Raw genomic sequence first — 12,715 nt, forward strand, 5'->3', positions numbered from 1 at the left:
TAAGAGAAATTATTTAGTTGGGTCTTGCATAGAGTTTCAGAGGTTTAGTCCATTTTTGGCATGGCAGAGAGCATGGTGGCACACAGGCAGACAGTAGTTAAGAGATCTACATCCAGATCAGCGGGCAGCAAGAAGAGAGACACTTTGAGCTTGGAATGGGTTTTTGAAACCTCAAAGCATAGCTGCAGTGGCACAATTTCTCCAACAAGGTCACACCTCCTAATTCTTTCAAATAGTGCCACTTCATGATCCTATGGGGGCCATTCTCATTGATAACATTACAATGGACCACAGGGGTGAGTTTTCGATACAAATGTATTACAGTGTCATAGGAAGCAGCTTAAGAGAAAGAGAACGGAGTTACAGAGTTGCTGCACAGTAGGAGGGGTCCCAAGAAATAACATACAGTTGAACTGCTAGTCTTAGGCCATTTCAAAAGACTTATGGTAGAAATTAGACTGAGGTATTGGGGGGCAGAGGATGAGCTGGCCTAACTCTGTGTCTAGCTGCCTCTCTCAATTTAAGTCATGTAGGCACTTAGAAACTTCTAGGTAGGAGATCTCGTTGAAGATACAGCAAAGAAACAGGAATCAGAACTTTCTTTTGCTATTCATGACCTCCAGTATACATATATCTTAAAGGAGAATTTATTTGAGTAGCTTACAGGCTGTGGACTGGTTAGTCCAACAATAGATGTTTTCTAATGAAAAGGTAAAGAATCCAATAGTTATTCAACCAACAAGATAGAATGTCTTAGCAGTCCCAATCTGGTGCAGGAATTGGGGGAGATTTTCCAGAAAGCTGCTGGTCTTCAGTCTATGTTAGAATCCTAAAGAAGTAGGTTCTAACACAGGTAAAGGAATGCCTCAGCAACAGGCTTGATGAACATGCCAGTGAGAGTGAGGCCAGGCCAGCAAAAAGCAAAACTCCCTTCTTTATGGGTTTTTATGGTGGTGAGCTGCCACCAGAAAGTTTGGCCAAATTTGAGTTGAGTCTTCTCACCGCAGATGATCCAGTTAATATCTCACAGGAGAAAAAGATCTCATCAGAGTGTCCAGCTGCTTAGGTTTTAGTTGGCTTCAGATGTAGTCAGGTTGACAACCAAGATTAGACACCACAGTTAGTTTTGACAGTGCTGTAAATTGTTTGCCACAAACATGCTATACAAACACTCTAACACTGACCTACACAGTCATACCCACCAGAGGTGATTAAGGCAAGATATAAATACAGGAAAATATATACAGATTTTAGAAAGAAAAGTTCAGAAAGGAAGGGGGCCCTATTTCCTGAGCTCTGGTCTACCTTTCAGCTGATTAAGGCAAGAAACTTCAGATACCACTGATAAAGGCCAAATTGTCCACTGCAGAAATATATGATATCCAAAAGACATCATGTCAGTAGATAAAGTGTGCTTACTTAGGGTCAAAATGATATATATTCTTGCATTTTTGGCACTCTTCTGTCACTTCTCTGTCTAAGAAATGTTCTTCATAAATGTAAGTAGCAACTTTGTTTACAGAAGTCTACCAGTGTTTAAAAGGAAAGGGGTTTAGCGGCCCTTAGAAATGTAGCTTAAGAGCCACCAAAATTCTATACTAGACCTTTACCAAGACATTTTACTGGGACTCTCCCTTGGAAAGTTCACACCTGTACTTGGATATGGTCTATTATTCCCCTGAGTGCCTCTCTTCCCATTAATCCCTGTGCTTAATATCTATATTAAAACTGTCCCTTAATAAATCTCTGTGCTGACTAGTCCTCTGTCAATGTGACACACAAGCTAGAATTACTTAAAAGTAGGGAATCTCAATTAAGAAGTTGCTTTACAAGATCTGTCTGTAATGAATTTTCTTAATTAATGATTGATTGGGGAGTGCCCAAGCCATTGGGTGTGATACCATCCCTGGGCTGGTCGTTTTAGAGTCTATACGAAAGCAGGCTGAGCAAGCCATGAGGAACAAGTCAGTAAGCAGTACCCTTCCATGGTCTCTGTATCAGCTCCTGCCTCCAGGATCCTTCCCTGTTTGAATTCCTGTTCTGACTTCCTCCAGTGATGGACTATAATCTGGAAGTGTAAACCAGATAAACCCTTTTTTTCTAAACTTGCTTTTGGTCATGTTGTTTCATCAAAACCATAGTACCCTAACTAAGACAATCTCCAACCTGGCTTCATATTGGCTTTTATTGGAAATTCTTCTCTTTATAAAAGGTACAGGTGGGTCTTTTCCTTCCTTCTTTTTCTTGTTCCAAGAAAGGAATAAGGAGATGGAAATTATGAGTTGACTCCAAGTAGACAAACTCATAGACAGTCAAGCACTCTAAAAGACTATAAAGGGACTTAGCCAAGCCAAACATGGACAATAGAGAAACTCTTTGATTATTTATACTAACATACACACACACACACACACACACAACCAGGAGTTGGATGATAGATTTATGTCAGGTCATACGATCATAGTGATAGGTGTCCATTACCTTATAGGATTCAAGTGAAGGACTTACACTCTTTTCTTGTTCTGGAATGCCTGAGAAGTTCTTAGGCCTGGTTTCTATGGTTAATTTCAATAAAGTCATGTTTATTCAATAAATTCATGAAGTTGTTCCCTTTATACTCCCAGGAAGAAGGCATTTATCAATCTGTGCTGCATGGGAGGAGCCTGATAGATGGTTCAGATTCTGGGTCCATCCAAGTACTTAGTCATTCCTTCTTCAAAATGGACTCAAAGGCTGCTTGTAAAATGGAGCCTGCAAAAACACAGTTTTATATGCTTTGAAGTAACTCAGTGTAGGGCATAACATGATCTTTCAACATTCGTGTAGCTCTACATATAATTTCATATGTATATCTCATTGTCATTAAAATTTTCATCCTGTAGTGTGCATTTTTTATTATAATGAACCATAAGTCACATTCACTTCACATAAGTCACAATTTAAAGATAGGAGTGTCTCTGTGCCTGGTGTCAGTGGCTCCAGACAGTTCTAGTTGACCTTAGCTAGGATTTTCAACATTTCTCTTTGCCAACAGGTTTTTTTCTAACCACATGATAAATTTTCAAACATTGTGTAACGCCTCTATGTAGTTGTTGCAGACTTATTGCTGCTGCCCATTTTCATGGGGTCAGGAGGTGAGAAGATCCAGAAGCAACAACTCAGACTTCAGGAGATTCCAATACAGAAGCTCTTTATTGTGACAGGGTTGAGGGTTTATATGGGGTTAAGGAAATTAAGCTGCCACAGGAACATTTTGGATTGGTCCTTTTGAAACTGGCAGTCACTATTTGCATGCTGTGACTGGCTAGGAGTGCCCATCATTAGTTACCATGCTTTTGGTCAATTTTGCTTATTCATTGTGAGTTTGCATGTGCTTGCTTGTGCTTGCGATATTGCCCTACCTCATCTCACCCTTTTTATTTTATTTTTATTGGGCAAACTAGTGGGAGTTGTAGATTTTTATAAACCCACCTTGAGGACCCCTCCACCCAGCATTTTGGACTGTGCCTGTCTTAGGTTGGATTGCCAGACAGGACTGTACCCATCATTGACTACTAGTCCTTGAATGGTTGGATCTCTGGAAGGTTCCAAGAAGTCAGAAGCAAGGGGAGACTTTTAGGAGAAGTAGGACTTATAAATGGCCTCCTGTATTTGCATTAGCCAAGCATGGACCACATCCCTTGTAGCTTTTGGTCTGGTGTGTTCCCTAACCATTAACAGCTGCAGTTCACCTTGTTCACCTGCTGTTTTCAGGATCTTAGCTGTAGGAGACACTTAAGCAGAAATATTAGAACCACCACCACTCCTCCCAAAAGGTACCATAAAACAAGTTCAGAGGGGTCTAGCAAGGATTTTATGTGATCCCATATTTGATCAAAGAATTAGTAGATAGGTCCAATGGATGGACCTGTGTTAAGTTCCATAGGTTCTGATTACATATTTACAGCTTGGCAACGGGTAAACCAGGTAAAAGCTTGTGTGAATTTTTAGGGGAGAAACAATATAGCTGATGAAGTAGCCTAACTGGTTCTAGCAAAAGCAAGACCACTGTCATCACCCAAAATTAGTTTTCTTGGCATCTGTAAAGCCTATAGCAACCTGGGGGATGGCATTTTTTGATGGTGTGGTATAACTTTTTATCTTTAATTTTAAATGGGGGAGGGCAGAAAGCCGTCTGTCCTGAGGGAACTGATTATCCAGGGTGCCCATACTGGACCTAGCAATCGCTTTAAAACAGACTTCCTCTCTAAGTGGTTTGTTGCTTTTCCTGGCTTTGCTTATGACAATGTCTCTGCACTCTATATCTATAGCTGTAACTCCTGGGTCAGGGAGTACACCAAGTACCATGAGCGGCTGCTGACTGGCCTGAAGGGCAGCAAATGGCTTATTTTCAAAGAATTTCCTGAAAGCTGGCTGAGCACATAGAGCATGAGCAACAGAAACTCCTGATGCCACCTTGTTTCTAGAAGAGGACATAAAGGTGTTCCACAGTGTTCTCAAGATAGCTCACAAAGACACCAAAATCTTTGTTAAGGTTGGTTCAACTGCTGTTCAAGTAACCTCAACAGAGAGAATAAAAGTATTAGGGCAATCTGTCTTTTAAAGTGACATCTACTGTTACTGAAATTGAAGATATCTGCCTAGTGAATGAGAACCAGTTCCCCTTAGCCATTGCAAACCAAGGCATACCACTTACCTTCATGTACCAGGAGTGTGAAACCATTGTCCAGTCTATTATTTGTATCAGTACCCAGTGAGAACTTCTACAGTCTCATGCCCAATGCTAGCCCTCTTGGCATTAGGGCGTTTGGTCTTTGGATGAGCCCCGGGACAATCCCTACACGAGTGACCAGACTGTCCACATCCCCAGCAAGTACAGTCTGGCAGGGTGGAATTATCATCCTTGTCAAGTTTGCCATTGACCAAGGCATTGATGGAAGCTGTAAGGGTGAAAATGAGCTCATTCTGTGTGTCACTATCATAGACAGCCAAGACCCACTTATGAATATTTTTATTTCTAACTGGTGCGATGGCATTACAGAAGATTGTGTTGAGCCCCTCCCAGGTTAGCTGTTTAATAAGGATATCCTTGTTAGGGCCCAATGGGACATGCTTTTCAACAGCATTGCTGACGTGGGTCAAAATTTCAGGAAATGGTTCCGCAGTCTGCTAGACAAGATTGCAGAAATAGCCTACACTATCCTGGGGCATACAAAGTTTGAGGGCCTTAAAGGCCCTGTCAGACACTTGTTGGAAATTGGCATGTAGGCCAGTCATGGATTGTGAGACAGGATCAGTGTATTGCCTATAGTCAGTAAGCATATCAATGGTAATATTAAGTCCAAATTGGAAACATGCATGGGCTTGAGTTTCTGCTGCATCATCATAAGCAGAGCACCGTTGGGGGGGAAACTGAGGGGTTAGGGACTGCCTTCAACATGGAGTATCAGTTGTAATTGGTTTGAAGCTATATGATCCATTGTTTGAGTACTGGCTGAAAATAAGGAGAATCGGGGTACCATCGGTCGCCCTCACACACCCCTGCATGGCTCCCAGCCTGATACTGACCCTGCTGCCGCTGTGAGGGCACATAACTGACAAGGACAACATCACTGGAGCCTCGAGTCCACAGGGATGGGATGCACCTGGAAGTGCTCAAGCATATCGAAAATGGACTGGAACCACAGACCCGGCACTGACCCTCCTCATTCAGTGACAAACGCAGGTGTTTGGCCTTGCCGTGGAAGTTGTGAGGACATAATCACCATGTCTTGTCTCACTGTGATGTACCAGAAAGACACCATGGGAGCCGGTGCCTACTTCCAGCACTAACTGGGTAGTCTTGAGTTGAGAGAACGTGCCATGGAATCAAGGATATTCTGAGAGGGGCTGATCCCCCTCAGAGTCCTCTGACTTTCCCCTCGAACAGGAATGAACCTGTGGATGCTTCTGGAGTATCCACGGGAGGGTAGGGGCTTGAGAAAGGAAGAACTGTCCCTGCTGGTTGCCCTCCTCATTGGGAATATGAGAGGGCAATTCCAGAGGAAACAGCTCCATTGACTCAAAGTGGAAGGCAATAATGGAGGCAGAACTAGGGGAGAAGAATGCTGACTGCCGGTCAGAAAGGCCCTCCTCGTATGCCCCTTGTGACAGGTCATTCTTACTCCCGCTGGGTTCCAGTAGCAGATCCTGGCTGGGCAGATTCTCTGAGTGATTCAAGCAGGGCAATTCCAGGCTGCCTGTGATAGCCTTTGTGACGAAGGAGGTCCAGGGGAAGGATCCTGGGACAGGGACTGATAGCAGGGGAGAGTCCTGGGCTTAGGCGCTCCCGGATGTCAGATAGCCAGGCCTTCACATGAAGCGCATAAGGGCACAGGGCACCATTCATGATAGGCCCCAGGAGGAGCCTGTGAGGAGAGACAGCAAAGACGAAAGCAACCAGAAGACGCGGGGTGAGTGGGAACAACTGCATCTCGGTCCCCACGCTCAGCTCCGGGGTCAAGCTAGTGAATGTACTCACCATCTGAGAAGAATGTTCCAGTCTTGGAAGGGAAAGGGGATTCAACCACAGTTGAACAGCCAAAACCTTTCTGTGAATTAAGAGACTGGTCACTGCCCAGATGGCTCTTAACTGGTGTTCGCTTAATCGGATTAGTTGAGAGGAGAAACTAGGAGAAGAACTCCCACAATCCACACTGCAAAGCAAGAGAACCTTCAGAAAATCCTAGAGAGTGGCCCTGGGCAAAAGTCGCCAGTTGCTGTCAGGCCTTGCGGACCAAGTGTGCTGCTTATAGTGAGGGACATTTGCGGTTTGTTAGGTCATGGTTGTATGCTCACACAGTCTCTGGGTGAAAAGGATCTGTTAGAGGGTCCTTCGTTGGTTCCACCAACTGGGTGGTCAGCGCTTATGTGGAGGTACCAGGATGAACTGAGTCACGATGGAGAATTCCTAACTAGGAAGACAAACAGGGGAAAGAAAAGAACAGGTAAGGATAGGAAAGAAAGCCCAAATTCACCAAGGCCTTAGAAAACGAAAATAAGTGTCAACTCACGAAAACAGCGGAAGCAGGCAAACTCAAGATGACAGTGAAGAGTCTGGATGGGGATAGCAGCCAGGGCAGCAAACAAGACAGAAAAATACCCAAAAGAAGGCATGGAGGACCCAAAAAGCGAGCAAAAGAAGGTCCATTCACGTCGAGCACCAGTTTTAGTTGTTGCGGGCTTGCTGCTGCTGCCTGTTGTGTGATCCCCATTTTCAGGGGGGCAGGAGGTGAGAAGGTGTGGAGGCAGACTCTGAGAGATTCCAGTACAGAAGCTCTTTATTGCGAAAAGGTCAGAGTTTTTATGGGGTTAGGGAAATTAAGCTGCCACAGGAACATTTTTTTTTTTGGTTGGTCCTTCTGAAACTGGCAGTCACTGTTTGCATGTTGTGATTGACTAGGAGTGCACGTCATTAGTTACCATACTTTTGGTCCACTGACAGATTGTTTGGGCCAGTTTTGCTTAATCATTGTGAGTTCTCATATGCTTGCTTGTGCTTGTGCTATTGCCCTGCCTCACCTCTAGAACTCACTCTCTGACTCATTCTTCTGCCTCATGATTCTTATTTCTGTAATACCAATGATATTCCACATTATCCAAGTACTGAGAGCCATAGGACTTCTGAAGTTGCTATATACAAATCTGGGCTTACAAAACATGCATTTTAAAAGATACTTTTAATTTAAAAGTATTATAGAAAAATAAAAAATTGACTCCTCTTTTTGGCTAACAAGGTAACTTAAAAGAGGATGAAATTGTAGAATTCCTATCTTTATTCTGTCTGTGCTTTAGTTAAAGGCCCAGTGATAAATCAATGTCATTAACCTTTCTTCTTGGGTCACCTTGAATTCCAGAAAGAGCCAAACATAGCAGGACAAATGCTGTGCTAGTTAGTTTTTGTCAACTTGACACAAACTAGAGTCACCTGGGAAGAAGGATTAAGGAATTGCTTCTAGCAGATTGGCCCATGGGCAAATTTGTGAGGCATTATCTCGATTGATGACTGATGGAGGAGCACTATAGGCAGTGCCACCACTGGGGCACTGAATATGAGCATGGGAAGCAAGCCTGTAAGCAGCTTTCTTCAACAGTCCCTGCCTCTGTTCCTTTAATGATGGACTGTGATCTGGACAAGTAAGCCAAATCAACCATTTCCTCCCTGTCTTAATTACTTTTCTATTGCTGTGACAAAATACCATGATCAAAGCAATGCATTAAAAAAGCACTTGGTCTGGATTGTGGTTTCAGAGGGTTAGTGTATGATGGCAGAGTGAAGGCATTGCTCTTTAGGGCACAAGTTATATGTATGTACATTCTGAAATTACATACAAAATTATGAAACTTGATACAAAAGTTTGGATTTCCAAATTCTCTTTAAAAACTTAGGGTTTCTATTTCTGTAAGGCAACGCTATGACCACGAAACCTCTTACAACGGAAAGCATTTAATTTGGGCTAGCTTATAGTTTCAGAGGTTTATTCCATTGTCATCACAGCAGGAAGCACGGTGGCATGAAGGCAGATATGATACTGGAGAAGTAACTACATCTGGATCCACAAGCAGAAGGAAGAAAACTGAAACACAAGGCCTGACTTGAGCATCTGAGATCTCAAAGCCTGCCCTCAGTGTCACACTTCCTCCAGCAAGACCACAGGTAACCCAACAAGGCCACACCTCCTAATAGTGATACTATGACCAAGGATTTCAACACATGGGTCTACGGGGGCCATTCTTTTCTAATCTCCATAGCTAGACTAGAATACCTACTGTAACTGTTACTTTCAATCTTCAGCTTTATGAGATTTAGAATTACCTGAGAATGATCTCCAGAGGTTCATATATCGGAATGTTTGTTCCCTTGTTGGACTATTTCAGAAGATTAGGATATACGAACTTCTTAGTGGGAGTGTGTCACTAGGGGTGGTAAGCTTTAATATTTCAGAAGCCTAAGCCAGAGCCAGCCTCTCTCTACATGTGCCTATGGATCAGGACGTAAACTCTCAGTTACTGGGAGCTCTCAGTACTTTCCCTAACTTCCACCATGCTCCCCATCATGATGATTACTGACTAACCTTCTGAAACTGTAAGCAAGCCCAAAATTAAATGTTTTCTTTATAAGAATTGCTTTGGTCATGGCGTCTCTTTGCAGTAATAGAAACCCTAACTAAGACAGAAGTTAGTGCCAGGATCTGGAGCATTGCTGTGGCAGGCCTGATCATGCTTTTGTTTGGAAGAATGTGGACTTTGGGACTTTGGACTAGAAAAATGTATGGACTTTGTAAATGGGGATTAATGGGCCATCTTAGCTGGAGCATGGAAGATAGTGGTATTGAAAGCAATATGATCTGCAGAGGCCCAGCCCAAAAGGTTTCAGAGGGGAAGAGTGTTAGAGGTCATTCTTGTAATATTTTCCAAAGAATGTGGCTGCTTTTTGCACTTGTCTAAATAAGAAAAAATAGCTGCCAGAAGCTAAATTGAGGGCCTTTAGACTAATATCATTTGTTGATGAAATTTCAAGCCAACCTAGTATTGATGATGTCATTGTCATTGGTGCCAACTTTGGGCAGGTAGCTCTGGGTGCTGTAAGAAATCAAGATGAGTGTGTTATGAGGTGCCAGCCAGTAAGGACTCCTCCATGGCCTCCACTTCAGTCCCTGCTTCCAGGTTTCTGCCTTTAGTTTCTGCCTGATTTCCTTGCTGGTGGAGAACAAACCAGTAAATAACAGTCCTCCATGGATTCTGTATCAGCAGCTGCCTCCAGGCTCCTACCCTCTTTGAGTCCTTGTCCTGACTTCCTTCAGTGATGTACTGTGATGTAGAACTATAAGCTGAAATAAACCCTTTCATCCCCGAGTTGCCTTTGGCCATGGTATTTATACAGAAATAGAAGCCTTAACTGAAACACCTCCCCTCCATGTGTCTTCTTGTTGGGCACATGTTTGGCCTTGATGACAACTTAGAGGGACAGGACTTTTCCTCCCCTACTCCACTCTCTTCCTCGAAGGGAGTACTGAGGTTTTACAGCTTGCCTCTTCTATAATTTTTCTTTTAAACTCTAATAAATCGTCCTTGAGCTTCCATTTGAGTCCTTTTTTAAATTCTTTGATTAATGAGTCCAAGAACCTCAAAGGTTCTCCTCCAGCCATTCTTCACACGAGAGTAGTTAAAGCATAAGCTTCATTATCTCTGTGGTAGATGTCCTTCTGAACAGAACTATCATTTGTGTCTAGGATGCAAGTAATAATAAGTATAAACTGCCTACAATTGTTTCTATTATTTATGTTCATGCAGGGTTAAAAACTGAGTTTTTGAGAACTTGTTCCTCCAGACAGCTCTAAGTAAGACCACTATACTGTCTCAAAGGGTTTAGAGTATGACTCTTAAAGAAACAATACGTGTTCCCAGTGAGAAATCGCTCAACACACTCAGAGATGAACAAAGGAAAAGCTCTTTAATAACACTTATCTGGCTTTGGCTAATGCTCCAAGAGGAGCCGGCCTCGAATAGAAGATTTTATTAACTTACATACACCCTTAGCTTTATATATTCTACATACGATGTCATCCTTCATTTTCTTTCATGTTTCAGCCCCTGGCTACACTTTGAACAATTTAAGCAGACAGGAGAATACAACTCTTGCCCCTTTGACAGATTATAGATTTACACAGCAAAAAATATTGACAGAATTATTTAAGTCACCAGTGTTGTTATTTTTGAATAGTTCTTACATAAGTTCATCTTATCCACTTAGCAAAATTATACTTCTGATAAGAGCATAGAGGACTTAATGTCAAACCAATACTTAATGGTGTGTATGACCCTATACTTCCCCTTTAAGAATTCTCTTAGAGGCACGGTCTTTGACATGGGATCGGCCTAATAGCTAGTTTATAAGCCAGGTTGTCTCTTTTTATTATAGTAGTGGAACCCAATTGGAGATCCATCATGCAAATAAGCATTAGAAGAAAATTTTTCAGCAATATTAAATTTCAATTGTGGCTCAGAATTTTCTTTCTCACAGTTTCTAACAAATCTGGTTAGTCATATTGGGAGCAGTATTCTTTTAGCTAAATTCTATTACTTCAAGTTTCTCATGAATTGTGACTACATAGAGGGCACATTCCTAAGACTATCTCCACTTCTGATACCAACTACAATTTCAAGGGGTTCATCAAACCATCATCACTGTGGATTAGCTACAATAAGGGCGCATGGAGCTCAGTAACAGCAATTATAGTCACACATACAGTTCATCAAGAGAGAATTGTACAGATCTAAAGGGACATACATTCTCTATTATGAAAGTATTCCAAGCATACATCTAGTATCTCAAGACATAGGACACTCCAAAAACAGATGATGATAATATGCCCAGGGTATAGTCAACCAAGGAAAGTTACCTTTGGTTAAGGATCCAGAGCTTTGATGGGAAGTTCATTTTGTACATATAACCTATTGATTAATTCCCATTGTGGATGAACTCAGTTTCTAGAAATATCCCTCTCTTCCTAGAGATTAGGCTGATACATATTCTAATATGTCCATGGAGGGGACTATTTCATTAGTTTTAACTATCAGGTGTTGTCCCAGAGATCCACTATGAAAAACATTCACTCCTGTTGTGTAACTATTTCTTAATTGAAACATTTTTTCCTGAAAGGTAGCTAGGAGGCTCACAAAGTGTAGAAATCTCTGGAAATGTTTGTGAATAACGAGGCTCTCACTGAACTTATAAGAGCAATAAACAGTTTCTAGGATATCTTGGTTAGGTTTACTATGGCTGTGATGAAACACCATGACCAAAGTAACCTGGGGAGGAAAGGGCTTGTTTGACAGTTCAAGGTGAGTCACATCTGCCTTGTGAGAGCCTCTCTCCAAAGTAACCAAACAAAAAAAATCCTGTCTAAAAATTGTGTGTGTGTGTGTGTGTGTGTGCATGTGCACATGCAAGCATGTGAGGATGTGAATGAATATGAACAACCAATATACTCTGCATTTGCTACTATACCTCTGATTTTGCTTTCTAGCAAAAATATTCATGTATTTTTTTTAGGTCACCATGGTTGTCCAACTCTGTTTTTTCTTGTAGGCTTATAAATTCTTCATTTTTATCGTAGTTGCCAGGTTGGAGGAGTGGAGATTATTTTGTCAATACAATTTAAGCCATCTTTACAAACAGTGACAATTTATAACTGTGACAAATGTCAAAACTGGCTGAATTGCTTTTATTTTTATATTAACTACTACAAATGACAGCAACACATTAAAAATAAATTTACAGAAAGAAATGAATTGATTCACTGTGTAACTAGAAGATCTTGCCAAGTGTACTTTACTAACATACCAGAATTGACATGGTAAGAAAATATGATCAGGACTCAGTTTCTCCTAATTACTAGGATGTGCTTCTCTCTGGGGAAGGAAAGAGACACAGATGATCATCTGAAGCTTTATTCGTTAACAGTCTCACAATTTAGGAGGATGTAAAAGAAAATATCCAATGCTAATAACCCCAGCAAAACTTTCATGGTGATCATATCCTCAAGTCTCATGCAGTGTCTGACCTAACCACCTTGACTTTCATCTACCTTGCCCACTGAGAAGAAGTTTTCCCAGTCTAAAAATCTGAAAATGACAGAAACTGAAAATGATGTTAAATGGTAGTTACTCAAAG

The sequence above is a fragment of the Myodes glareolus genome, chromosome X (genome assembly GCF_982192425.1).
Source record: "Myodes glareolus chromosome X, mMyoGla1.1, whole genome shotgun sequence".
Classification (NCBI taxonomy): domain Eukaryota; kingdom Metazoa; phylum Chordata; class Mammalia; order Rodentia; family Cricetidae; genus Myodes; species Myodes glareolus.